Below are 26,905 nucleotides of genomic sequence, written 5' to 3' on the forward strand. Positions count from 1 at the left end.
AATCACAATAATTTAACACACGACAGTTGGATACTTCATCATGTTCCCATGCCTACATTTTGGTGAGTAGCATAGAGATCGTTAAAACAATAAAGTATGGCTCTCCGTTTGGGACATCGAAAACTTATATTTTTAACCCTTAAAGGAGTACCGTCACACTGGGAATGTTGAGAAATGAACGTTCTAAAGAATATCTGGGTTCATTGAATTCAACATAGAATTTTAGAACCTTCAATTGTTGCGGAACTTAGAACATTCAAAAACCTACACCTTTAAGGGTTAATAGGGTATACTACCGTCGGAGATGCTGACTTGCAAAGGCCTCGGGATAACACGTTTTCTCCACTATCATCAGTCAATGCCTCCTTGATCAAAGTGGGGAATGAAAGAAAAAGTTTGAGAACCACTGGCTTAACAAGTTACCTGCAGTCCAGAACACACAGAATATTGCAACAGAAAGTTTCCTATATAATCAACTACTATTTGTTCCAACAGCATTCAAACAAAGCCTTTATAAAAGTGAAAAAAATATATATTCCATAAGAAGTAAAATAAAATACTGTTACTGTAGTAACTGTATCCCAAGCTTCAGCTCCCCACGTCTGTGACAGGCAGACGTGACACCACTAAATTCTCAGCTTGTTTATACCCCACACTGAACGTGTAAGACCGCTAGGCCCATCACTGTGGGGTGCGGTAGCCTAGCCTACTCTCTGGGATTTAAGTCAAGCAATATAACCATACAAATGTTTCAAAATGAGTAATTTCGGCTTTGTCTGAACTGGCCATTGTAGGCTACGTAAAAAATAAACAAGTAGGCATAGTCCCTATCCAATGATATCGGCAAATGTTTGTTTTCCAAAGTAAGAATTTCACTTCACTATGCACCTTCGACAATGAATAGCTCATTACACTTAGGCCTATGTTACTGTTGAACGTAGGCCTAACTGGTATCATTACAAACATTATTTGGTGTCATAAACACTGGCATTTTATGGCATTGTGTCATGTAAGGTCGTTGCAAAATCTAGAGAAATGTGTGAGGTGGTCAGCAGGGGACAATTGAGACACACATTGGATTGTATTATTACTTGCATTCCACACTATCCACAGCTGTGGTATCGGGGGCAGGAGGATTACTGTTAGCGCGGGCTTTATATCAAATTCTTTAACAGAAGGCCTGCCCTACAGTAAGTAGGTTAAATAACAGACCCGCCACAATGTGCGGTATGATGCTTTTTTACGAGCAAGATGTTTTTGGTGCTCTGCATGTTCTTAAATAACAATGATCAGCCTAATATTCAACCATTTTTTTGTGTAAATGGGCTATGCATTGGGTTAGACACCAGGGGCCATATTCACAAAGCCTTTTATCTTACCACTAGGAGTAGCCTAGGCTACTCCTAAATAGCAATAAAAGATTTTAGCTATAGGAGTTTCTCTTATTAAGTTATTCACAAAGCCTTTCAGACCTAGGCTACTCTTAGTAAGGGAAAATGACAACTCCTGAACAGATTCTGGAGCTGAGCGCTCTAGAATCTTTAACTAACAGTCTAAGAGTGAGTGAGTCTTCGTTGCTATGGATGACGTCATGCACGAGCTTGACTGAAGTGACCACCTTAATTGGCTGATGATTGTAACGCGGGAATGATTCCAAACACCTCCCTTACGATGAGTGGCAGGTGACAGGTCTGAGAATGCGTGCGCTACACAAGGACAGAAGATGATGAATAACTGAATAAAAAGGCCTAGCCTAAATGAATCAAGAGTAAGGCAAAGCAAATAGCCTAGTAGCCTAATGAAACATACGGATTGATGTAGTATCTTTGTAACATTATTAAATTAATCTGTTACTATGCCTATGCCTACGTTTGCAAAAGAGAACATTTTAATTTGATTCACAATAATGTTACATTTAATTTACATGTTGACAATGAGTAGCCTAGTTTTGGTTGTTGTTGGTGGCGTTATTGCATGTTAGTTATGCCTACAATGCAAAATTGCTTCCTCACGATTGGAAGCTCTTGAACCGCATAGGATTTCAAAACAGGCGAAATGCCACAAAACCGGTTTGTGAATAGGTCTGTGAGTTAGGAGTCCTCTTGACTTCTTTTAAGCTGTCACAGCTGGTGGGAAGGTGTGATTTGTTGGGGGCAGGGCCGGATTAACTGGGCACAAATGTCTGATGGCCCCCCCTGCCCCCCAGTCAACGTGAATCGGGTGGTCAGTTAATAGGCTATGCCGAAATAGTTTTCAACATTTTGAATATTAGTGTCGGGTGAATTAGGAAATGTTCTCAAAGTAGCCTTATGGCTGAAAGCTGCTTGGGATCCCCCCTGTCAAGCAATATAACAGCAGCGCATAGTGAACACAGCTGGAAGGATTATTGGTGCTTCACTCCCCTCCCTGAAGGACATTTACACCTCCCACCTCACCCGCAAGGCGACCACAATTGTGAGTGATGCAAGTCACCCCGCTCACAATTTGTTTGATCTACTGCCCTCTGGGAAGAGGTACAGAAGCCTGCGCTCCCGCACCACCAGACTCACCAACAGCTTCATACACCAGGCTGTTAGGATCCTGAACTCTCTCCCCCCTCTCCCCCCTCCACCCTCAGCTACATAACATCCTGGACTTTTAGACCCACAATGGCTGCCTTGCACTACTCCACTTGCACTACTCCACTTGTTCACTTGCACACTTGCAACTTGTTGTTGTTGTCCTGTTGTCCTGAACACTTCTGAACACACTTCTGCTGCTCTTACATAACTTGCACCACTATGCCACTTGCATACTTAGGTCAAACAAAACTACCTCAGCCATTTATTGGCCTGACTTTTGCACTATTATATTGACTGTCTAATGTATGCACAATTGCACAATTTCTACCAAATTTTGCTGCTCTTATTTCTTCATTGTATGTGCCTTCTTATTTTTACTTTTTATATTGTTTACTTGAATGTTATGTTTGTCTGTGGACCTAATTGGTAAAATATGTCTTGTCTCCACCGTGGGATAGTAGGAAACGCAATTTCGATCTCTTTGTATGTCTTGACATGTGAAGAAATTGACAATAAAGCAGACTTTGACTTTGATAACCATACAAACGCGCACACTCATTGTTTCAAAAGGAGTAAATTCGGCTTTGTCAGAACTGAGCTGTGGACGACACGGCACGGCATGCCCAATTGAAAATAAATTAACGCAACGCAACACAGACCCCGCTTCTCTCGCGTCAGTCACTGACATGAACGAAACACAGAACCCGCTTCTCTCACGGCAGTCACTGACAGTAGCCTAGAATAAATGCATGGGGAAAAAAACTTCCCCATGACAAAGACATCGTAAAACACTGAAAGTATATTTTGTCACTATAACATACATCTGTCCTTTGTCAAATGTGTTATGTTCCAAGTAGCCTAGTGCGTAATTCTGCTTCATAAAGTTGAACAAATACATTTGCTTATTTCACAAAAAATATAAATAGCCAGTTAGGGTCTACAGTGCAGAGTTGGTAAGTTATGGTAGGCCAACTTGGAGTGAACATACAAACAGGGGAAATTCTTTCTCTAGTAGCTGAGTAGCCTCAGGTGCGCACGTAGACATAAGGCCGAACATGCAAGCGCCAATGAATCGTGCTCTCACGGCAATCACGCTGTTAAACTTAAATAGGTTAACATCACTCTAAGTTCGCCTTCAAGCAAGGAAAACGATGATTTGAAGACATCTGTTTCGTTGGAAGGGCAAGGGGTAGCAACAGGGCAACACAGAGACAGGCCCGATGACAGGGCTGTTATGAGAGTATTAAAATGGGATATTCTACGGGAAAACATTAAAATGGCAAGACAGTGGGGGGGAAGTTAAAATACGTGAGAAACACAGAAAAAGTTGGCATGCATTGTTTCGGTCCCCGTGCACAGGTATTATTTGTCATATTATTAATCTCATATGATTATTTGTGAAATTGTGCAAACAGGCGCAACACATTTGAAAAGGAAGGACTGGTAGCATGCAAGCTCATGGGAAAGATTGATTTAAGAACGTTATCACAGTGTGTGGCTGTGGCGCAAAGCAGCGCAGGCGGAAGACAGCGACAATTGGCAGGGGAGGGTCATGTCTTTTTTAACAATTCTGTTGGAGGGTCATTGAACAATTTCTAGCAGGCAAGGGAGGGTCATGCAACTTTTGACTGAAGCACTCCTGAAGCAGGTGGCCCCTTCAATAAATAACGAACAGTCCCTAGATTGCTGCTGGGCTATATGTCTTGGTTCATGTCTGTTAACAACTCATTGCCGTCAAACGCGTAGCCTATCTTGCGGTTGCATCCATTACAAACAAACATGCAATGTGAACGTCTGGGATTGGGAAGAGCACTAAATGCTCTACTGAATAAGCACGAAGTCAAACCTTTAAATGAAAAACACTCTTTAATAATCAACAAAAATAAACCGCTAATGAAGTAAACTTGTGACCATCAAAAATCGTTTATCGCCTGTAACTCCGTGATAACAGGACGTAACAGGAAGGCATTTGGCTGAGCAACAGAGGTTAATATGCTCTATATTTTGTCCAAATGATGTCTGTCTATCATCGTTGCACTCAGAGAAAACCAGAATGTTTAATTTGTCCTGCGTTTCTTCTACGGCTGCAAACGGGATTCACTCGCAGTTAACCAAATATTTCTTTATTAGGGCAGGGCAGGCATATTTCTGGCTATTAAATTATTTCTAAACCAGTCTGCTAAAGTCTGTAGTGAAGTCTGTGTAGGGTTTTCCAGGCTCCATTTCTTTTTACGAGACACCCTGCTCACTTCAGCCATCTACCGGTTGTTTGGGTTGTTGCAGCGTCTCACTGGGAAAATACAAATTAAAGTCGCGTGATACCGCGTGATCCCACGCGCGGACCGCAAGTGAAGCTGGCCAAGTCGAACCACTGCCCACTGTAGGTGACAAAGTAGAAAAAGCTGGTGGGCCGATTGGCCAACACACTTCTGCCATCTAGTTTCCACTGGATTTTTTGATTGTCGGTGCCGTTTAAGTAGTAAACGATTATTAATGCTAAACGAGAGCTAGTTCCGATGTACGCTGGCGGAGGAGGGCGTTAGATCTTGCTCACAACCAACCAGTCACAACCTAACGTGATGGTCATTTTCAGGTGTGATTCATGCGTGGTTTCAGTGGTCTATAAATGTAAATCGTTTGCAAGGTTCAGCCTCTTTTCAACATGACTTAACTTTGGTTTGACTGTGCGGGTTTGTTGGCTGTTATTGAGATATTTGAAAAAGAAAGAAATTGCCGACGAAGACACTAAAGACATGACAAGATGAGATTTTTTTTCACGAATAACAGATAATGATAAGCAGACTAGGAATCAGAGGCTGAATCGTATTGAGTCGATAGCTTTATTTTGCATGACCTTGATCAGAACAGTAAGGTTTTCAGAATGTATTAGCAACCTATCAAACATGATGATTTCACGCAGGGTTAGTGCCACCTCCGTAGACAGGCTCTGGTGTCATGAACTCCATTTCGGTGAAGACAAACTATGAAACATTGCCGTTGCTATGCAACCTTGACCGGGGGAGTCGCGGCGTCTGGAGCGTGCGTTAGCTTAGTGCTTCTTACTGATATATTTCTACTTTAACAGCACCGACAATCAAAAACACCCAGTGGAAACTAAATGGCAGAAGTGTGTAGGCCAATCGGCCCACCATTTTTTTCTACTTCGCTACCTACAGATGTTTTACCGGTATGATATTTCGAAACGCCATGTTATTTCCCATAGACAATCGACGCCCGGAAGTTGGATGGATACGGAAGTTACGGAGGCGGGACTTATTCTGGAGAGGTCTATAGCAACAAAGTGTTTGCCAGCCTGCCTTAGAACGACTGCTGCTTTGCCTATCTGCTGTGCTACTTACTAGGATCAAGCTAATTGACTGAGCCCATCGATCTGAATGAACTGTATCATAGGCCACCGGTGTGGCCGGCCAAGCACCTGCCCTCAGACCTGAATGAATGTGTTTGTTACGCGGTGCAGTGACTGTTTCAGTGGGTTGTGCGTCCTTGTCCCCTGAATTGTGAATTTATTTGGTTTCATTTGTTTTGTGTCGTTTGTGCCCTTCGGCAGGAGGCCGTTTACTTAATGCTGTGGAATGCCAGGAACCTAGTTTACTTTGTCAATTGTTTCCATGTAATGTTATTATTTGTCATTTGAGTTGCATCATTGAGAGGAGGCGATTATCGCTGCGGAGCATCAGTGCTGCCGTTGTTTTGCCAACATCATTTCATTGTCTGTTTGTTTGTTTCATTTATTTCTACTGACTTGCTCTGTCTGTGTCTGTCTGTCTGTCTGTCTGTGTGTCTGTCTGTGTTGGGGTGTGTGTGAACCTATGACCTGTAGTTAACTTTGTCTTCTGTCTTCTGTCCTTGCTGTATGTCCAGGCGCTGAGTGCTGACGGTGGGAACGGTGTCCTCGAGGTAGTGGGTCCTCTTCAGTGTGTAGTGTGGGTGCTTTCACAGTGTGACCGTAGCCGTGCTGTGTGTGTGTTTGCGTGGCCTTGCACGTGTGTCTGGGGTGGATTCTTTGGAATACTCATACCTGAGTCGCTGGTCGCCCACCGGTAAGCCTACGTCTGGTTCTGTGAGTGTGTGTGCGTTAGACTCTTTGCTAGTATACTGACCCATGTACCACCCATATGTGGTGTTTGTTGTTGTGCGTTATTGATGATGATTAACTGTTTGATCTCTACTGAATTGCTGTGATTTTGTGACATTGTAGTGATATTATAGTGACTCATACTCAGTGTAAAGTGTGAGTATGAGTCACTATAATGTGGTCATTTACAGTTCCCCAGGTTAGACCCTGGGGTGGCCATTTACAGTTCCCCAGGTTAGACCCTGGGGTGGCGTAGTCGAACTCCATTACTGCCGCTGCTACAGTAGCACGTTGCACTTTTCACCACTTAAACATCTACTCTTTCTTGATTGAAGGACTGTAAATGGGCATGTAAAATAGCATCTGAGTGAATAATCACTTGCGGTTCTCATGGTGTAATGACATCCTATAAAGTGGCCTCCTATACCCATACCATACGCCGTCGCTCGACTAGGAGGGAACAAAACTGTTCACACGCACCCACAAGTGCCACTACACTGCAATCATCAGGAGTGAGTAATCAATCACACTAAAGAACACTCATGAAATGGTTTGAAACCCACACTGGCCACTAGGGCATATACTAAGAAGGAGCCTACTGCTATACAGGCATTGGCTATCTAGCAAAATTACAATTGGTCACAGCTAGGAGGGGCAAGGAGACAAGAGGAGACAAATAAAAATAATAAAACTCAAACCAGTAAAAGGGAGAAAAATCAGGAGGGGAACATTAACTGAGGCAGCCCTCGAGCGGATGGTTAAGATGGCTGCTCAAAAACACTGGCCGACTAGGCCAGTGCCGACAGGGTAGGAGAAGGGAAAAGCAGAAAACAAACAAACTGGGGATGAACAACCAACTAACTCAACCTGACCATAAACCAACCTAGCACCGCTACTTGGCGTTGGAAGGCACAATAATGGGCTAAGGACAGAGCAGGTCACCACTAGGGAGCATACAAACAAAAAAAACACAAACTAAATTTAATCAGGGGAAAACAGTGGTCAGGCTGTCATACTGACAGCCAGCTGTGATCTATAGCAAACAAGAAAAGAAGATTTTACTAATAACATACATCATCTTCAATTATCACATACATGCCACAAGTCATAATTTTACAGTTATCAATACAAAGAACTTTTAATCAGTACAAAATGTATGCACTTAAATCTTAAAATATAAATAACATACAAATACACATTTTTCTAAACCCATGTAGCAACCCCAATCATTATTGCATGGTTAACTGGCAGTACAAGTAAGCCATTGCTGCCTACCTTGGCCTTGTTTGTGCTATGGGCAAGAGGCCCGAGGGGTCAGAGTGGAGGAGGGAGGGCGCGTCAGCTATAAATGGAAAAAAAGGAATATTGAGCCAATGTACAGGGCATAGCTAACGTAAAGGCAGGGCCTGGTTACGGCAAGACAGAACAGCTGTAGACGTCATTGCTGCGCTACGAACATTAACACTCAACTATGCTACTTGCTAGGCTCATTAGCATGCATCGCCTACCTTGATGAACATGGGTAGTCTACTAGTCAAATGTCGGGTGAAATAAGGCAGGATTCCAGGGAGCTTTTGTCACACTGCAGTGAGATTGGGCCATACGGAACAGCACAATTCCGTGCTTCGACTTGGCACCCCCCCCCCCCCTTACCGTCACTAACCAAGCAGCCCAAGGTTTGTTTGTTGGTTAGCAAGAGAAACAAACATAGCTAAAGCCCATCGACTACGATACTGCAGTTCAAGATGAATCACAACCGCATACGTTAGCCTAGTATAAAAGTCCACCTACCGATGCCCAGCGTGAAATAAGCACAAGAAAACGCTCCTGTCCTCCAGAGTAGCCTACTGCCAGCGACGGCAACTTTCATCCTACGAGCCTCACAGAACACCATTATATTTCCAAGGAGTGATGGGCCCATTGGTTCAGTGTCATGTCCACAGGTGGGCACAATTAGTGTGCGCCTAATCAGTAGGCGTGCTCACACAAGGAATTGGTGGTTGACTTCAGAAGGGACAAGCAGAGGCTACATCACACACCACTGAACATCCATGGCACCCTGGTGGAGACAGTGAGCCATTTTAAATATCTTGCCGTAGTCATCTCTGAGGACCTTTCATGGACATCACACATCTCCAACCAAGTGAAAAAAGCAAGACAGCGTTTGTACCATCTTAGAAAGCTGAACAAATATTTGTACAAATATAATATTTATTTCTGGTAATATCACAACCTGGTACGGAAATAGCAACTCTCAGGATAAGGTCTTGCATAGAGTTATCAGGTGTGCAGAGAAAATCACCAGCACTGCACTTCCTGGACTTCAGGACATCTACACTAGCCGCTGCCTGTCAAAGGCAAAAAGGAAAGCGGCTTCGATCTCAAAAGGCCAGAACAGAAAGACTAAGAAGAAGTTTTTTCCCCCAAGCCATTCGGACAATGAATGCATAATTCCCCCCTCTTCATAAACTTTTTAAATTTAATTTTATTTAATCCTCACCCCCTCTCTGTTTTCTATCTTCTTACGCTTCTATTATTATTAAACTTTGCACAGCTGGGAGTTGCAGTCGCAATCCCCATTTCACTGCTTTTTGTTCCACAAATTATGCATCTGACAAATAAATTCTTAAATCTTGAATCCTTGAATCTTGAATCATGCTGTGCATACAGTATAGCCTCAGTCTCAATTAGTTTGGAACATACAGCCAGGTGAATGTCAAAGTCAACTTTATTCTCAATTCTGCTATACAAGACATTTAGAGGATTAAAATTGTATTTCTCTCAGGCCTATGATAGGGTAAACAACAACAATAACAGCAATAATACGGTAACAATTACAACACGAGTAAAAGGTCGAAAATATAAGAGATACAAATAAAAACGCATATTGGGTGCTCCAGGCAAAATTATAAAATATGTATAGTTTTGTATTTTTGGCAAGTGGTTCCCCAATAAGAACCCTTTTCCACAAATGATTTTGTTTTGCCAGAGGCTGCCCAGGGGCCTTGGCAGTGGAGAAGCCCCCAGGCAACAGCTTATTCTCTAATAGGGACCATGCATGCATATTTATCACCAGGCAGGAGCTAAACACCTCAGCAGGGTGATGCTTAATGTATGGGGAAGATGACGCCATGGTAACAGAAACAGGAAGAAGAAAATACTCTTTTATGGTTGGGTTGGGTTGTAATTTCATACACATGAGAGGTATTGAATCCCTACAGGTAGGGCAATTCCCACGGTGGCTAATCAACAACCAAGCCTAAAACAAAATCACCAATGAAGCCACCTTTGTGGGCAAACAAACATCACCAACAGAACAGCCTTTGAGAGCATGTCACTGGGGTTATCAAGCAGGCACCTTTGTTCATCTGTGTTTTGTGGAATAAGGGCCAAAAATATCTCCAGACGGCTCAACAGTGGTGTCTGACATCCCAAACCCATCTCCCTCCACACTCATGATGGGTTCACTATCAACAAATAAACAAATTACAATTAAAAGCTTATTCCTCTTTGTTGCACTGGCTGTTTATGATCTGATCAGCAACATCTTGACAAAACCACAAGCCCTTGATGCGGGGCACCCAAAGCAGCACAAACAACATCACCAACAAAGCAGTGTACATGAGAAACATACAAACAATTAAACAAGTAGGCTTCTTTATTTGACAAGGTGATTTCACTTGGTTGCCGAAGTAATTAGGTGATGTCACGTGAGTAAATGGCCAATCTCAAAGCTACACTTTAAATGCTTCCTGCACTTACTTTGTGCATCTTGATCGCTTCCCTGCCTTTTGTCTTGTTCCCTGTATACCATCTTCCTTCGGCCATGCCTTCCTGCTCCCCTGGTTCTCTTGCGAGTCCCTGGGTGTTTGTTTCTACTGCCTTGGGCACTAGTTCTATCGTGCGGCGAGTTGACTTAACGGAGTAGCCAATAGCCATACCGAACATCGTGGATGCTTGGGTGTGACTGTCACTGCTGTTTTGCCTCTAGTTTAATTTGATTAACGTATTTTCATTTGTTTGTTCTTTCGTTGCTTGTGTGTTTGTGGGTTGTCGTGGGTCTCCGTCTCGCTCCCTTTCATCTGCGCTGCTGTGATTGTAGGCCTGGGAGGGGGCGCGAGTGTGTCTGACGCGGTGTGTGAGCCTCTGAGGATAGTTGTGCGTCCTTATCTCCTTTCTATTTCTTGTGCTGGGGCAACTGGTATAGCTAGCTTAATAGGGGTACATTTTACAGACTGAAATCGGTAGAGCAACTAATTTGTGGACTCGACGCTGTATGGTGGTGGGGTTAGTCAGCAGGGGTACCCCCTTCACGCGTTAGTGTGTTAATTCTAATTGCACCTGAAACACATATAGCATCTATAGTTTGCAGTATCAGATTTGCTGTGAGAGAGCACCGGGTGATTTTTTTTAGGAGCCCATAAGGTGAGTATACCCCTCCCATCTAGCCTGGGTGTTCCCATGCTGCCTTGCGCGCGATTTGATTCACGCTGCTACGCAAATTTTCGCCTGAGATAGGGAACCAATCACAGAACAGGGGGGAAAGCAAGACGAGGATGAGCTATGCACAGACGCATTTGATAGACATCCGTGGCACCCAATAAACGGATCTGGGCATTTTTTTAAAATACCAGAAAATGAACGTTTGGTTCCCAGACCACGTCTCATTGAGAAGTGGTGGCACTAGCCAGGCTACCTCCCATCAGCGTCGTCATCCACATTAACATTTTACTGTATAATACCTCCAATCAATAAATATGTATTGTTGCTTGTACCATCTGTTGTATAAAATAAATTATATTTCATAAACTGTAGTATCTTAATTGTTGTTTGCTTTTAAGCTTCAGCCCTTAATAAATTGAAATAAAATATATTTATTTAATTGCAGACCACGTCTCTGTCTTCTATTTAAGAACTGTGGGGTACCTCTGTTATTTAGTGTGACTGGGTGTAAACTGATTTGGGGCATTGTGCTCCGGTCACATTTAGCAAGTGGGCTTCTTTAGCAAGTAGGCTTCTTTAGCAAGTGTTTCTGCACCGTTGATGTGAAACAAGTAGGCTTCTTTAGCAAGTGCTTCTGCACAGTTGATGTGAAGCAAGTAGGCTTCTTTAGCAAGTGCTTATTCCTCATTGATATGGGCTCTAAGCAAAGGCATTAGCCTGAAAGTCCAACCAAAGAACCAAAACAGCAAAATCAACATCGGCAAAAGAGCCATTTTTGTAGGCTTCTTTAACAAGTGCTAATGCCCTATTGATGCGGGCTTTAAGAAAGTACTAACAAGTGCCAGCAAATTCATAATTCACATTCACATAACCAGACAAACCGCGAGCCCTTGATGCGAGCAACCAAAAATGGCAACAAATTCTTTGGTCATTCCTCTTCGTTGCTGTGGCCGTTTATATTCCGATGAGCAACATACCTTGCCAAACCGCAAGTCTTTGATGCAGCCACCAACAAATTCTCCGACACCAACTACTAATATCACAGATTCTTCAGTCATTCCTCTTACCCAGTAAACATGCAAGCCCTTGATGCGGGCACCAACAAATACCACTCCAGCAACACCGTGGCAAGATTTCACACATCTAAGAGTCAATTCCGGTTACAACATGACCTCAAGTAGGCTGCGAGCGCCTCAGCCATAGCCTTTGGCTTTCATGTTTTACAAATACTCTGTTGATGTGGACAGCACTACAGTTCTGCGATCTCAAGTAGGAAGCATGAATCATGCCATTGCAGGTGTGTTTATAACAGATCCACAGGCTGAATCTGATCTGCATAATCGATAACTCAATCACTTAGTATTACTGTCAGCCATCACCTCCCCCCCAACCTTGTTGTGAGTAGTAGAACTCCACATGCTTGCTACAGTATATGTAAAATGATGCCTCCCCTGAAATGAGACTATCTTTGTGCCCATATTTTCAAGTCTCCCACGCAAACATTTTTCAGCAAGCGAAAGCCTTTTGTCATGCTAATGAGCATTACATAACGGTGACAACTGACTAATTTCCTTTAAAAAAAAATTACATTTTATGATGTACACAGATCTGAACTGTTTGTTTTTTTGCTTTAGTGGAGACACCCTTCAAAAGTGTTGCAGATAAACAAACAGCTGAAATGTCAGAAGACTATTAATGTCCTAAATGCTCTCGCATGCCACAGGCTCTGTTGTGTTGACGGTAGAACGGTAGAACAGAATTTCACAGTAACAGTCATTACAGTGTAACATTGACATTCCAGTCTTTGCCTGTTAGGTGCGGAGACCTTTCCAAAGGCATTTCTTCCAGCTGAAAACATTTTCCATGCAACCTTTATAAGTGATGAACAAGAAACATCTCCATGGTGACACAATCTTGGGGTCATTGCGTCATTACCTTTATATATTTTGAATGTGCATAGGCCCTTGTAGTCTCACACCATATTTCAGATGTGCTGTTTATTAAAACGTTATTTTACATAATTTATATTTCAATTTACTTTCACCCACCATATGCACTTATGTAATCAAATTAATATTACATGTTACACTTGTATGCAAGTATCATGTTGCATCAACATGAAAGGTACTGCAGAAAACATGAACATTCATTAACATTTCCTGTGAGACTAAACCACTGAAGTCATCCTCCTCTCATCACTGATGGGCAGGGCTTTCCCATTTTCTTTATACTTCATGGTTATGTTGTTTTTGTTGATGTTCAAGCATAGGAGATTAGTAGTAGTATAGAGTCTTTATTGTCCTATAAGGATATTCAGGACAATATTTTTCACACACATCATTACATTCCATGCAGGATATACACAGCCTCATACATATCACATATAACATAACATATAACATATAACATAACACCCCCCCCCCCCCAGTTTCCCTCCCTCCTCAACACCATACAAGCAAAAAGGTGGACAGTGCAGACAACATAAAACACAAAAGAATAGGGGGGATGGATGATTGTCACAGGAGTTTGTTTAGTGCAGTGATAGCTGAGGGTTCAAAACTTTTCTTAAAGTGCGATTTTTTCCAGTCCAGGGCTCTGTATCTGCGGCCAGATGGGAGTAGGGTGAAGAAACGGTTCAGGGGATGGTCAGGGCTGCTTACTATGGTGCGGGCAAGGCGTGTGGTGGCTGTGTCATTTGCATCAGTAAGGCTGGGGGTGGGAAGCTGTATTATCTTGGATGCTAAGTGTGAGATTTTAATGAGTTTGTTCTTGCTGGTGACATTTAGTATGGTGAAGAAACAGGGGGAGCAGTAGAGTAGAAGGGGTTGGATGATGCTTTTGTAGAGTAGCAGAAGGAGATGAGGGGCAACATACAGTGATCTTAGTTTGCGTATTGCATACAGTCTCTGTTGTGCACGTTTCTGTGTGATGGTGACATGTTCATTGAAGTTAAGCTTATTGTCAATGGTGAGACCAAGATATTTGAAAGTGCTGACCTGTGCAACTGGTTGGCCATGGATGGCGATGTGAGTGAGTCCAGGGGGTGATTTTGATGCATGAATGATCAGTTCTTTTGTTCTGTCAATGTTGAGTTGGAGGTAGTTATCAGAGTGCAAAATCTGTGATGGACTGGTGGTAAGCTGTGATGGAACTGTTGTCTGTAAGTAGTCCTACTATGGCTGTGTCATCTGCATATTTGTAGTAAGTGGTGTTGGGTAGTGAACTCTGGCAGTCATTTGTGTACAGGAAGGGACCTGCACCTTGGGGGGTTCCAGTGTTGTGATGATGGTTGATGATGTTGTCCCTATTTTCACTGTCTGTGGCCTGTTGCTGAGAAAGTTGTTTATCCAGTGAATGAGGAGAGGGGTGACATTCAGGTGCTGTAGTTTCTTGATGAGTTGATGGCGCTGGATTGTATTGAATGCGGAGCTGAAGTCAACAAACAGAACTGAGGCGAAGTTATGGGGAGTCTGGAGGTGGTGAAGGAGGGAGTGGAGAAGGCATGCCACGGCGTCCTTTGTCCCCCTTTTCGGCCGTATGCAAATTGGTATGAGATAGACAGACTGGTGCAAAGTGGTGCAAAAAATCCATTGACTTGGTGGATGAATAACTTTGAGGTCTAACTAATCCTTCCTTCATCTAAACATGGCAAAGACTAAGGACATGTCATTGATTTTAGACGTCTTCTCAATTTCCCCTGTACTAGTGTTATCAAGGGCCAGGACATAAACATGGTGCCTGGTGGTGAGACTATGCATTCTTCTTTATGATTAAAGCACGATCTGTTTCTGATTCACTGGGCTATTGGGCACTGTGGTTAACGGCTCCTACACACAGCTGCGTGCGTTGCGTTGCTGGAGACGCATCCCATTCACTTTACATGGGTTCACGTCATCCGTTGCCGAACTGAATTGTGGGTCCGTTGCGTCGCGTTTCTCCCGTCACTCGTGTTGAGAAGTTCAGCTTTTGCTGCACCGACAAACGGCACCGGCCAATCAAGCCAATCTGCTGACGGCACCAACCAATCACATTACGGTTTTACTTCATTTGCATAGCTACCGTCGGGAACACCCAATGGCATGCGTTGACGGAACGCAACTGTGTGTAGGAGCCGTAATACACAGATGCAGTTAATACATGGTTGTGTTTTGTTTTATTTGCATAAAACACTGTCCTGCGGTTTATACAGAATGGGTGCGAGTTTGACAACGTATTTTACCGACAGTTTATGCACACTGTGGCCAGAGCGAAGTCGGACGCTTGAAGTGGGCAGAGTCAGGCCGAAAATAATTAATAATAGATAGATAAATAGATTAGAATTTAACACTAGTTACATGTAATTGGTTTATTCCAGTTCACTTCACCGGGGAAGTCCCGTCCATTTCAGAGTCTCCACCTTGACGTAGCTTCCCACTACCTATATTGCTGCCAAACTAGGGCCCAATGTGGCTAATACACAGGAAATTACTATACTGCCAGCATTTCAGTAATTTAGCCAATCAAGTGAAATAATGTTTTAGAGTTTTTGGAAAGAACAATGCTAGGCAAGTGGAGTTCACTAAAGCACCTATGTGGTTCTCTAAGCGAGTGGAGTTCACTAAAGCACCTATGTGGTTCTCTAAGCGAGTGAAGTTCACTAAAGCACCTATGTGGTTCTCTAAGTGAGTGGTAATCTGAGTACCCAGATTTGCATAATGCTGAACGAACTTCTGGGCCAAAACCTTCACAACCGGAAAACAGCTACTTTCAGAGACGCCCACTGATCTCACTTCCGTTGCATCCATGGGCAAAAGTCCAAACTGAAACCAGTGCGAAATAGCTGCTGACACAACTGTAATTGAAGCATGTTTAGAGTCGCTTTTTGAAGAAATTGAACTTCGTAACAACAGTTGCTTTAAACCTCTGCAGAAGTTATGTCTCATTTGCCTAAGCAAAGGCTAACCAGAGATGGCTACAAAGGCAAACTAAACGCCATTGCTTTGGTTGTTAGTTCGCTGTCGGCGGTATTTTCATGAAACATCCAGTACATGTGCAAACCTACAAGGTCTGCCACCTCTCTGGGATTGGCTGTTGAGAAAAGCTTTGTTCAAAATCAGAGACATTCCCCCTGCCCTATTTTCCCCTGAATCCAGGCGTATTCCTCTAGACTAGGCAAGTGGAGTTCACTAAAGCACCTGTGTGGTTCTCTAAGCGAGTGAAGTTCACTAAAGCACCTGTGTGGTTCTCTAAGCGAGTGGAGTTCACTAAAGCACCTGTGTGGTTCTCTAAGCGAGTGGAGTTCACTAAAGCACCTGTGTGGTTCTCTAAGCGAGTGGAGTTCACTAAAGCACCTGTGTGGTTCTCTAAGCGAGTGGAGTTCACTAAAGCACCTGTGTGGTTCTCTCCATTTTTCTACATTTTCTTTCCACCCTTTTGTCTCCTTCATCTGAAATAGTCTTCATTTATTCAACTAATGACAGCACTCTGTCATTTAATTGCTGCTATTTTCCTGCAAATGCTAAGCTTCCCTCATAATTTGTATTTTATTGTAGAAAGCCAAAGGCCTTCATTAAATTCCCTCACAGCAGCCACTGGTCCAAAGCTCCTGGCACTCTGTGGCACACTTAACCTGATAAAGCCTCGTTAAGCGTTGCAGGTTGAATTCCAAAAAGCGGATCATGTAGAACAAACACGTTTCAGTGAATGCAAATATCATCACCCCCTTTCCTCATCTTCTCCTGTTTAATATGATAACTGTCATGTGGCCATGGATTGGAGGATGTTCCACTACAGTTTTGGCATAAAAGTGAAAAGTAAAAATAAAAGTGAAATGAATGATACATACATAAGATAAATAAAGTATGCTTATATATATATATATATATATATATATATATATATATATATATATATATATATATATATTGCATACATATATATATATTGCATATATTGCATATTTATCAGCACAATGACCTCAAATTTTTTTTTTTTTAATCAAACAAAAACAAGATGCCAAACGGAGCGGCATGACTCGCCTGCATACCCGTATGCTAGGAAATCAATTTGAGGTCACAGCCTCCATTCAAACATCTCTTCTAAAGGACTCCATTTCATTTTGTTTGTCAAAACAACAAATAATACCTAAATTGATATAACTGAACACAGCAACAATACATTGTACTCCACTAAGGACACAGTCTCCATTCAAAGGTCTCCTCTAAAGGATCAGGATTTTAAAAAATAAATAAAAAACAAGAGTCCCCTGTGGTTTTCTCTTAGTATAAGCTCAGCTTTTCTCGCCCTACCATCCCACCTCACCGTGTAGAGAGAGAAACAAATCACACTGACCGGAAAAACACCACCATCCCGCAGCAAACAATGAATACCTCTGAGCTGTGTCAGGGAAGTGAGCACTGGACTCCCCAGAGTGTGACCACCTCCTGAGCCAGGGGCCGAATTGGCGCTTTTCGGAAACAATTGTCCGGAGGAAACTCATAACGTATAATGACTGGGTAAGAGCTAGCTTTATGAAAGATACAGAATTCTTTCAGTGTAGTTTTACAAAATGTAAAATGACCTATCCAAAATAACAACACACACACAAATTCCATATAGAGGTCATAGGTACGCTGGCACTCTCAGATTGTCACAGGCAACAGAAATATTCCTTAAACTTTTTGTCTCCTGTCTCTAGGGTAATGAATATTGGAGTGAGGGTTTGGTCGATCTAGTGACGTTGGAGTGTAGTTCTTCCCGGCTAGCAGAGACATTCCAGCTAATATCCTGCTATTATATCTACTATCATATCTGCTCTATTCTGGGCTGGAATTTACTTTGTGTTGAGTGGCACCAGGAATCAATGTGTTTGCAGCGACAGGTAAACAAATTAGAAGCAGGTGGGGTGACTGGGAGTGGGGGGGGGGGGGGGCAGGGGTGGGGGGGCATGTGCTAGTGTTTACAGTAATTTAAGGTTCTCCTGATGGCAAACGCGCTCCGATAAATGTCAACGAATATTCAGAGTAGTGCTGTCCCTTGGTCAAGGATAACGCCCCCCCCTCTCTTTCTCTCTGTCCTTCTTACTCACTCTTTCTCTCTTCTGGTGTTTGCTCTCTCTTTTCATCTCTACCCCCCCCCCACCCCCCCCCCCCCCCCACACACACACACCTAACTAATCCCCTCACCTCCCTAAATATTTATGACATTTACAGTACAGCAGGAAATGTCCGCCACCACGCCGCAGTACAGGCCTTGGGGATGTCTGCCTGGGTTATGCCATGGTGACTTTCATGTTTATAAAATCTGCACAGGGCCATATCCCTGTGTGTGTGTGTGTGTGTGTGTGTGTGTGTGTGTGTGTGTGTTTTGTGTGTCTGTGTCTGTGTGTATGTGTGTGTGTTTGTGTGTGTGTGTGTGTTCTAAGGGAGAGCTGGCATGTGCATCACCAGGCAGTCCAGTGACCACACAGGAGTCATTCACTCAAAGGGCCATGACTGGGGGCCCGAGGCCTCTCTGGAGCATGGAGGATTGGACCAAAGTGTCTGAGTCACCAGGGAGAGCAGAGGAAAGCTGCAGGGCAAAGCTGTGTAGAGGATCAGGTGGAAACAATCTGCCACTGAGAAAGTCTGCTTTTTCATATCAGAATTCATCCAATAACAGCTGTTTATATGGATTTATAGGCAAAGTTTGTGGAGTCACACTCTTGCATATCAACTGGCTCGATATAGAACCAAAACCACCTCTTTTCCTGACTTCCTGCACATTTTTGTCTGGACTGTAAGTCAGCCCACATTTTCAAGGTCATACATCAAGAGATCCTTGATGTATACTTTTGACAGGACAGGGCTGTGTTCATTCAGACATCATTTATCAGCTTAAACTGCAGGGGTGGCTCTCTGCTGTGGACATGTGCTATTGGCAGTAATCAGTGATTGAAAGGGGCCATTATCAGAGAGGCGTTCGCACCTGTGCAATGCAAACCACTGCATTTCATCACCCACTCCCCCCCCTCTCTTTTTCTGTCTCTTTCATTCTCTCTCTCTCTTGCTGTCTATCTATCCCTCCCTGTCTGTTTCATTCTCTCTCTCTCTGTCTCGCTAATGCTCGGTCCATGTTGCAAGAAAAGCCTTTGTCCTCCAGCAAAGGGAGTCTGGCTGTGTCGAGGAACAAACAAGTAAGACAGAGCGTTTGTTCAATGTCAGGAGTAAGGGCAGCACTGCACAGGGGTATGTAAACAGTGATGGATGAACAGAGGATGAAATGGGGGGTGAGAGTGAAATTAATTTGAGGGAAATAGCACTTAAACTTTGAGAGAGAGAGAGCAAGAGAAAACCTCGGGAGGCCAGATCGAAGAGACATTCATCACTGGGCGGGGTGACAGCCAGGCTCCCTGTCCAAGCTGGTCTGAAACATAATGCTTTCCATTAAGGATGAAGGTTCAGAGCAGATGTGTTTTACTATTCAGATATCACCCAAATAAATACATAAACAAACAGATTAGTGAATTTGATAATTTGCAAGAGAGATAATTTGCAATGCGATCAATATCACATCAAGCACATCTCGGAGTCACGTCGGAGACGAAGTTCAGAGTGGGTTGATGAATGTAATGCAATTTCTCTGGTCTCCACCCAGCCCACCACCACTCCCCCACATGGTCCCTTGCCTGCTCACACGCTTCCCCTCGCAAATCAATTAACAAGACTAACATCTTAAAAGAAGCCTGTGTGGTCTCTCATACATATTTATTTGCTTATTGTGCCCCCTGATTTATGGATTCAGTAATGAGCCACGCTGAAGTGATTCATCTTGGAGGTTTATCGCAAACTGCATCACAAAGTCCACCCCCACCAACAACCCTCAGGAAGATGCACTAGTCAGGGATGCGTGGAAGCCAGTGACCATGAGATGACCTTCTAGTTCAGTTCATATGTATGCTTGATCATGAAACAACTTTTCATTGGCAGCTTCCCATGTTTGTGGGGGGTGGCTGGCAATGTGTGTGTGTGTGTGTGTGGGGGGGGGGGTGTTCTGCATCCCTTCTCTGGCAACGCCTGTGGCATGTGGCCAGGTTTTAATGAAATGTGGACATCGAGTGAAATGTGTGAGAGGCCTTGTTTGCTATGTGAGCAGGTTGGGCTCGATTTCTGTCTGTGTTTTTTTTTTCTGCTGCACCAGCAGTGCGTTGTTTGTCCTCTGTCACTCCCCTTCATTTTGTCTGTCACCTCTACCCCCCCCTTTACCACTAACAACTCCCCTCACACACACACACACACACACAGACACCCTCATCCCCATCGTCTTCGCCTCTATGTCCATGTTTGCGCATTGATTTGTCATGCTGACACAGCTGCTGAAGGAAGATACCCCTGTCCTGTCCTTGCTGTCCAACTCTGGCACTACATTCACACGGGTGCGCTCCTTGCTGAAAAACACTCCTTTTGGCGCTGCCGGTGAAATATGAATTCCATGATAGATGATTCAAAGTCGCGTCTTTACACCTTTTCTGTGGAGCCTGCGCAGCATGAGATAACATGACGCTGTCAGCGGCCATTTCTAACCCTACTGTTGGAGTAAGGCCTCGGATTGCAAACACACAAAGCTACATCCATCAAATGGACAGAAAAACACCTTAGACGCGAGCTCTCACAGTTGATGACTAAAGAGTGTGGACTCTTTTGTGGACGCCTTTTTCCCCGTCAAGTCGTAGGAAAAATTATATTATGAAAGGTGAAGACAGCTTGTCGGAGAGAGGAATCACACCCTGTCTCTTAAGGAGAGTAGATTGCCGTGGATTCAGGGTGAACGCAAAGAGTTAGATGGTCAGAAAAAAACTGTTTAGTGTTGTGAGTGTTTTGAGGGGCACTCACAGGCTCTGGCTCCTATGCAGCCCGTATTTATCCTGCCACGCCAGATAGCAATTAATCTTGGAGAATTAAATGTGTACACGCCATTCGTTTGGTGTCTTTCCTCACGGGTTTATTAGGAGATCCAACGAATGCAGGCTCTCTAAACAGGGCACCGCGTTTCACTTTCAAAGCGGGGAGATTTTGTTTCGTTTTTTAGACTAATGGAAAAGTTCAAGGCCAAATCCAACAGACTTTGCCCGCAACAAATAAACTTAACAAAACTCCCAGTTGTATTATATGGGGCGCCAAATGTAACATGCTTTATTTCGTGGACAGAATGACTTTTGTGTGATGAAATAGGCTACATATATTCATTACGAAACCAGGTTACATCGTAACGCCTTTTGTCCACGGAATGCACAAATTGGTTTGCATTGTGTCCACGAAACACTGAAGAGAGCACATCATTTCGACGAAATTGACTGGTGGCCTTTTCCTTTCGTGGACATAATGCTGAATGCACTATTCACTGTCGTAGATGAAATAAACTCTTTGCACCTACACGCATCATTCTGTGTATCCCATTTCAATTTCGTCCACAAAAGTATTGTGTTGTGTTACAGAAGGCATTCCGTCCACGCAATAGGCCCTAGTAACTTAATAACTTACGAAATGTATTCAGTGACATATGCTTTCATTCTGTGGACGAAATGCATAATAGAATCACGTAGCCTACAATACATTTTGTGAGTCAGCAGTTTACGAAATTAATTATGTGTCATGATCATTTCATTACGTGGACGAAATGCATGAAAATAAGGCATGTTACATTTGGCGCCCCATAGTATTATGCTATGTTTCAATGTTACACAATCAGTAATGACAGTGTGGTCATTATCACAATCAAAACCCCAGAGATCTTTATATGTTGTGCCATTGCTGACTAATAGAATAATGGAATAATGGGGGCAGCCGTGGCCTACTGGTTTGCACTTCGGACTTGTGACCGGAGGGTTGCCGGTTTGAACCCCGACCAGTAGGAAGCGGCTGAAGTGCCCTTGAGCAAGGCACCTAACCCCTCACTGCTCCCCGAGCTCCGCTGTTGTAGCAGGCAGCTCACTGCGTCGAATTAGTGTGTGCTTCACCTCACTGTGTGTTCACTGTGTGCTGAGTGTGTTTCACTAATTCACAGATTGGGATAAATGCAGAGACCAAATTTCCTTATACTTAGCAACATGTCCTTGGTACTGTTGGAGTGTTCACTCAGTGGATCTCATCAGAGGATCACAGACAGCCAATGAAGGATGGAGGGAAGGAAGGGAATTTGATTGACAATCATTCAGAACGGCTATAACGCAAAGATTAATACTGCATTCTCTGACAGTTTTTTGACCTTAACGTAACATTTCCAAAATCCAATTCTGAAGGCACAAAACCTCATAATATGACGAACGGCACTTCTGCCATTGTCTGAGCGGCCCTCTGTAGGCAATTATCAACCTGGCAACTTTCTAGTTTCGGGTAGGAAACCCCCCCCCCCGGGGCCCCGTGAGCAAATCTTGTTAAGGGTGCCTTTAAGAATACGACAGAGGTGCACAGGAAATGTATTCAATCTTTTCCACAATTTTTTTTGCCATGCCATTTTCAAGCCATGTGCCTTGGAGGAAATAGCACATAAGTAGGCTTGGGTGATGGTAAAACATGGAAGGAGAATTGTCAGCAGGACGGAGAAGTCCTAATGACATGCACTCAGGTCCTGCTCAATTTGCATCAAATAAACTACTGCAAAGGACTGACATGTTCAGGTACAGTATAGTTACATTTATGAAATGTATGTAAGAAAGCAATCAAACAGTTCTGTTCAGAGTAAGGTTTGGGTTAAAATTGGCTGTTTTGTCCTCATTTCAACTTTAAATACTGAAAGGTGCTGTCACAGATGAATAAACATTAAATGAAATATTCCAAAATCAACATCAAAACACATACTGGCGAGCAAACTCACACACACAGACAAATACATGCACAGACACACACACACACACACACACACACACACACACACACACACACACACACAACACACACACGCTTGAAGGTGAAGCAGCTCCTGGCACGGCCGAGGCCCAAGCATCATTTTGTCCAGCCACACCTCGTCCCTCCTGCCAAGCGCTGAGTGGCATCTAAAGTGAAAAACCTTCTGTGAACTCTATCCAGTTATTAGGGAAGTGGTCTAAATTGAAAGACTGTTATTCATCTCCAACTGTGCTGACTCAGACGGAAGAGGAGCCACAGATAGCCCCACCGCTGAATGTGTAAACAGGAGCTTGACTTTCCATGGCTCAGGCCTAGGCGCATTATATCACAACAGCTGAAAAGAAAATATGAAGGGGGGGGGGGGGGCGTGGTAATAATAAAAATGGTAGGAATGAATATGTAAAGAGGAGCCGATAAGGTTGTTTAATCTTTTGGACAAAATTATGACCTTGAGTAATGCATTTTAGGGAACAGCAATAGAAAAGGCGGAATAAAACAGTGCTTTCTCTCTCTGGAGAGTGTAGGTCTGTGTGAACGTGTGCAACATTATATGATCAGACCTGTCTACACATTCTGTGGAGGTGTTTATTGTATGTTTTATTTATCCGAAAAAAGTCAGTGATGCCATGTTGAAGTGTCTGTATCTGTAGTCTGTATAAGTAATTCCAATCCGATCTAAAACACCTTTTGTCAAATTTTTACAGTCTTTCACCTGTCCACTCTGAATGTGTGCTAACGAACTCTGTTCGTAGTTGTGGACCTCATAATATGGTAAACATAGTGGACCAAACAAAGCCATGTGTCATTCGGTTTTTATCATAGCACATTAGGGTTAGGGTTAGGGTTTGAGTTAGGGTTAGGATTCGGGTTAAAGGTTAGGATTAGGGTTCATGTGTCGATACTGTCAAGTAAAGTGTTACCCAACTTTTAATCCACCAACATGATAGCAATGCATTGGATCTGCTTGGGGCAAGGGAGTCGGCAACAACAAGAAGCTGACCTTTTTGATGGTGAGCATAACATTATCTGTAGACCTCTTAGGTTGCCTTCACACTGGGTCCGTTTAACTGGACCGTACCCGAGTGTGATTATTCCCATCTTGCCCTGACCTAGCTGGTCTCTGTTCACATTACATATTTGCTTGCTCCGTTTATGTCATAAACACTAGTTTCTATTCACCAATATTGCTTGACAACAAAAATGGCAAAAACGCCAGTTTATTTCCTGGTTTTGGAACAGATAACATTAGAACTGCACCGGAGTTCTAACAAACCGTACCCCAGACCTCTGTTTTCTAGCAGACCCTGGTCTGCACCCGAGTTCGGTAGACTGCGTTCAGATTAGCAAAAATCACCGAACCATCGGTCCAAACGAACTCGGGTCCAGACCAAACAGTGTGGTGTGAAGGCACCCTAAAGTTACTGCCCCTGATGGATGAGGGACCACAGCAAGGACTGGTGGGAGTTTTATTCCAATCAAGGTGTTTATAAGTGTCATTTTTATTCCAATTCAGACATTATTTGTATTCTAATCAAATAAAACTGTCCGTGTAAATCCACCTACTGTCTTTTCTGAATTTGTATGGCATAACAAACAGCACTGCACACACTGATGTGTGTCTGTTTGGCTCAGAATGCAGGTGCTATTAGACATAGATGTAGAGCATATTTTTTAAATATAAATTGGTTTTGCCTGACACAATCTGCTGACTGCATCTATCACCAGGTTATGGAGATTGAATACAGAAGCTCTGCATGATCTCATTTATCCCCTTCTGACTTATGGATGGGTGCTTGTCCAGAGAAAATGAGCTTTTTTGAAGTAAATGAAAGTGGGAGAGAGAGAGGGGGCGGGGGGGGGGTGCACACAAAATCTTAGCATTTGTTCTCTGAGAAATGATGTACTGGCTGAGGGTATTGGAATTTTATTGTGGCAGGTGTAAAGATGCTCATTTTGTCGAATTTATTCCAACATAGCATAAAAGTGAGTCTGGTGATTGATGGTTACAGCTAAACTATAAACCTGCTATTTATACATCGCTGTCATCCTCACAGTTAACTCTTGTACCTAATACTTGGATAAGAGAATGTATGATGGTGGCAGTGAAATTCTCATTAATAGCAATGGGGTTGGGGTTGAGGAAGCATTTGAAAGATCCCGGTAGCAGACTTGAAAGAGGGCTGGGATCGGTGCAGATTGTTGCTCATACTCGACACTTCCAGCAGAGGCTTCGTTTTAGCTTTGATTTAGCAGCACTGAACTCGTGTGATCTTCCCATCTGGCTTTTGCCTGAGCCCAGACCATTCGGACCGCTGATTGTCTGATACCCCTTTGGGCAAGATCTCTCTCTCTCTCTCTCTCTCTCTCTCTCTCTCTCTCTCTCTGTCTATCTCCCTCTCTCTCTCTCTCTCTATCTGGGCCGATGGAGCTGAAATCCAGTCCAGGGATGATTAAAACACAAATGAGCCCACACTGAGAGATCCACGACCATCTGGACCAGTTTTTCTCTGCTTAATGTGATGCAAGCATGAACTTTTACTTTGAAACTTTTTTAGCGTCCTTGCAGAGCTGTTTTAGGAGTCAGTAAATGGGGACTCAAGCTTGCCATACACAAGGATTTTATGTAGACATAGAGATAAGAGTGAAAGTGAATTCTGATTAGACATATTGTCACAATGTCACAGAGGCTGGAATTAATAAAGACACGTTCCTCAAAACTGGAAGGAATTGTCATTAGTTATGAATTAGCTATTCTTTCTATGTAAGACATTGTGTCCTCCAAAGATGATGAAGTTAGGGGAAGACACTGGAAGGCTCTAGAGCAGCAACAAAAAAAAGTTTTACAAAGTGTCTTAACATAAAAGACTCGAGTACTCAGTACCCCCCAAAATAGCTGCTGCACGAGGTCAGAAGTTCACTACAAGAGTGTCTGAGTGAAGAAAATGGACCAGGAATGAGTGAAATAAGGACAAGAAGCTGCAGGAAATGCTGCAGAACATGAGGAGACTGAAAAACCTGACTGGTGCTGTCCCAGGAAATGTTTTATACCTTTAAACCACAGAACTACTTTGCAGGGTTTATTTTTCCTTTTTTGTCTCTCTCTAGCTTCCGAAAAATTAATTACCTGTAATACCTCTGATCCAAACTATCTTTCCTGGATCATTTCCTGAGAACAAAGAGCCTCTAGATTAAAACTCATAAATAAGAGACATCAATTAATACATGAGAGAGGTCTGACTAATCAGGTTTATCTTATTTTTATTTGTAGTATCCAAATCAATTTGTTATGTTTGATGTAGAATTATTTTAGTGTTTTCTTGTAGTATTTATTTTTCTTGCTTGGTGGCTTATTCATTATCATAACACCACATTATGGTCAGATACTGAGTTGGCTGCCCCATTGGGATATGCTAAAGGTTAGAACAGTAAGACCAAAACAAGACCAGTCTTCTCAAATGTTGTTTCCGCTCTGCACACGGAATGCTTCAGTTGCGCGTCCGGTGTAATCAGCCTGTTAGGCTGTAGAAGTTCATGTTCACTATACTTCAGAATTAATTCCACACAGCAGGTCTTGACAAAAGGGTATAACGCACGTAGGGGTTCTCATAATGTCACATTTGTTCTATCTGCACCACTGGTGAAATTGCAATCATCACCACCACAGACCCCACCACGTTGAGGGCAATGGAACGGAAGGTACTGTAAGACGTCAGACTGAACAACTCATTTCCCCTCTTGCCGACCACCATTTTCCCACTTGTAAGTCTGTATTCTGTCCCTCTTCACCCCCATGCAATATGCACTGCTGTCCAATAGTCATGAGCTTGACACGTGATCTTTAAAAGACAAGGATCTTGGGGGAGGAAGCCAATGCTTTTTTTTAGCTTTCCAAGGCTTGGTGTTAGATCCAGACTTATAAGGATTACGAGGACAGGGTAGCCTCA

The 26,905-nt window shown here is 43.2% G+C and overlaps 2 long non-coding RNA genes across 2 annotated transcripts; both read right to left on the reverse strand.

The window, feature by feature from the left end:
- Positions 1 to 1,055: 1,055 nt before the first annotated feature.
- On the reverse strand, positions 1,056 to 21,085 carry LOC121721492. The gene is made up of 3 exons (XR_006034852.1): positions 21,075 to 21,085; positions 20,515 to 20,516; positions 1,056 to 1,185 (listed from the first exon to the last, which is right to left on the reverse strand). It is a non-coding gene; the product is annotated as an uncharacterized LOC121721492 (long non-coding RNA).
- LOC121721485 lies at positions 7,723 to 8,638 on the reverse strand. Its single transcript, XR_006034844.1, has 3 exons — positions 8,449 to 8,638; positions 8,166 to 8,239; positions 7,723 to 7,999 (listed from the first exon to the last, which is right to left on the reverse strand). It is a non-coding gene; the product is annotated as an uncharacterized LOC121721485 (long non-coding RNA).
- Positions 21,086 to 26,905: the final 5,820 nt, after the last annotated feature.

This window comes from Alosa sapidissima, chromosome 10 (genome assembly GCF_018492685.1).
Source record: "Alosa sapidissima isolate fAloSap1 chromosome 10, fAloSap1.pri, whole genome shotgun sequence".
NCBI classification, from domain to species: Eukaryota; Metazoa; Chordata; class Actinopteri; order Clupeiformes; family Clupeidae; genus Alosa; species Alosa sapidissima.